Raw genomic sequence first — 2813 nt, 5'->3', positions numbered from 1 at the left:
TTGCCTTTGAAAAAAATTAATACAATATTCTGTAAAACGGTCCAGCTTACAATGACAAGCTATTGAACTTACTGCCTGCATCTACCTCACAGATCTTAAAGTAACTCAAAAGAGCCATCTGAATGATTAAACAGTAATCTGTTTGCAAAATCATTTTGTCCACCAAAAATCACCTCCTAACATCCTGAGACCAATCAGTTCCTCCCTGGATTTTTAAGCCAGAATTCTACAACTAACATGGAAAAAGGCCACATTTTATTCTGACAGTGGTGTGAACTTTTTCACTTTTCTAGTTGTTGCTTCATTAAGGATCATAGTCTTGAAATTTTCAAAAGAAATGTTATTGCTGTCAAGTCAGCACTCAGCACTCATGTAAATGATGTGATGCTGTGATTCATAATAAGAAATATATTTTTGGGTCCCTCCCTGGTTGGTGCTCGGGGCCTTCTGTGTTGCCACGGGCACAGCGCCGCTCACACCATGGCTTGGGTCATGAATGCGCCACAGCCTCTCGAGAGACGTGGGTCCTCGGAGCCTCTTTAGTGCCGGAGCTCGGGCCGCAGGCGGCTCCGCGGAGGTGGAAAAACAGAACCTCTGGAATGGATGGACTCTTCCCGAGCAGCTTTGCTAATTTGCAGCAGCTGGACAATGCTCCTCTTTAATACCTGTCGGCATAATCTTCACATCATTTCACTCTGGTGGCAAGGACTCAGCTCTGAATTCTGTATAGAAAAAGCACCTGGATCCCAGTCTTTCAATGGCTTCGAGACAACCAGAAATGCCTGCCCTTGAGCCTAGGGGGCCTCTAGGCAAGATGTCCCTGCCCATTGGGACGTACCACCGGGCATTCAGCTATGATGATGCCCTGGAGGACCCTCCGCCCATGATTCCTCCTCCATCAGACATGGACAGCATCCCCTGGAAGCCAGTGATTCCAGAGTGCAAGTATCAGCACCTCGCCAAGGTGGAGGAAGGAGAGGCCAGTGTCTCGTCCCGTGCCCTGCCATCGGCCACTGACGGTGCGGACAAGGTCCCCGTGGTGAAGGCTAAAGCTACCCATGTCATCATGAGGTCTCTGATCACAAAAAAGACCCAGGAGAGTATTCAGCGTTTTGAGCACCAGGCAGCACTGAGAGATGCTGGCTACACACCCCACAAGGGCCTCACCACCGAGGAGACCAAGTACCCTCGAGTGGCAGAAGCACTCCACAAACTAAAGCTCCAGAGTGGAGAGATAACAAGAGAGGAGAAGCAGCCGGCCTCCACCCAGTCCACCCCAAGCAGCAACTCCCACTCTTCCCCTAAGCAGAAGCCCAGAGGCTGGTTCACTTCTGGTTCTTCCACAGCCTTACCTGGCCCCAATCTTAGCACCATGGATTCTGGAAGCGGGGAAAAAGACAAAGCTCGGCAGATAAATGGAGCCTCTTTGGACCAAAATCCCTCCAGAAGTCTGATTCCGGAGGTTTTGCCATCCAGTCCTACAAAGGAGCCCAGAAGCCTTCTCCAGTGGAACTGATCTGCATGCAGGCCACCCGAATGGCCGAGGATAGAGCAGTGTTCAAGCCACCCAAAATGGACATCCCAGTGACAGAAGGGAAGAGACAGCTGCCGCAGGCCCACAATCTCAAACCGTAGGACTTGAATGTTCTCACACCCACTGGCTTCTAGAGCTCTTTCTGTTCCAGGGACTCTGGATAGAGGGTGTCTTGAGCCCAGCTCCCCTTTACCTTGGCTCTGACATAGGAAAAGTTTTGTTTTGTCTTTTAAAATATCTCTCAAACTGAGGCTAGAGCTGGAGACATAATTGATTTTTGAGAAACATTAGTGCAAAGTTTGTCCTTGTGCAGAAGAAGCCATTTTGTACTGCTTTAGTTTAAAGTTAGACTAAACCTCAGCAGTGATGTATGGAGACCTCATTACCTATTTTTGTATCTTTACTCTACCCAAGAACTTTGGTCATTACTTACTAGGTAAATAATGTTTGTGTTGTTCCAAAACCAAGGCTTCTTGATTCCTTTACCACTATCCATGTGTGCATGGACAAATCATGGCGTAGTGGCGTTCACTGACTGGTTTAGACAACTTTAGCCCTCTTGGCTATGCTGGCACTGTGTGCTCCAGCCTCGTCAGTTATGGGGACCCAAGATCTGTTTGAGATATGGGTATAGTTAAGAGCCAGCCTTGGCAGGGATCCCCTCTGTTTTCTGCTGAAACTGGAATCTCCTTGATTTTTGGTAGACCTCATGGATCACTTTGTCCTGCAGCCAGTTCTTACTGTAGTACCTCTTGGGCCAGTGTTGTTGGAGGGATGCTTCCCTTTTGTGTGTCACAGAACAAACACTAGCCTTACATATCCTTTGTTGCACTTTAAAGTGAGATTAATTTAACTCCCTTTTGGTTGAAAACTTCCTAAGGGAGAAAATTCAGTCTACTGGTTTGGTATAGATAAATGGATGTTAAACTTTCTTAAAGGAGGCAGCAACTGCAGTTTGAGTATAATCTTGCGGTTCATATGAAACTAGTGTCACCTTATTTTGAGTTTCTTGTTCAAGCCAGGGCCTGAAAATTTTTTTCCTGGGAGGTGGAAGAATTAAAAAATTTTCTGTATGCAATCATTTTCCCCCCAAATGAGCCTCCTACCTTTATAAACACGTAGCTCACTGAGGAAAGGAACTAGGGAAACCACCTTTTCATTTCTCCTCACTGTGTACATGTTCAATCATTGTCTTGAACACTGTCTCAAATTCCTGCTGTCCTTTGCTTTGGACAGTATGGTGTCTACACAAGGAGCTGCGCTGATCTTCCCACAGAGA

The 2813-nt window shown here is 46.8% G+C and overlaps 1 pseudogene; it reads left to right on the top strand.

The window, feature by feature from the left end:
- Window positions 1-695: 695 nt before the first annotated feature.
- On the top strand, window positions 696-1668 carry LOC116752814 (annotated as a pseudogene).
- Window positions 1669-2813: the final 1145 nt, after the last annotated feature.

The sequence above is a fragment of the Phocoena sinus genome, chromosome 4, assembly GCF_008692025.1.
Source record: "Phocoena sinus isolate mPhoSin1 chromosome 4, mPhoSin1.pri, whole genome shotgun sequence".
Taxonomy (NCBI): Eukaryota; Metazoa; Chordata; class Mammalia; order Artiodactyla; family Phocoenidae; genus Phocoena; species Phocoena sinus.
The sequence above is the reverse complement of the archived record's forward strand: the minus strand, read 5'-3'. Positions and strand labels throughout refer to the sequence as shown.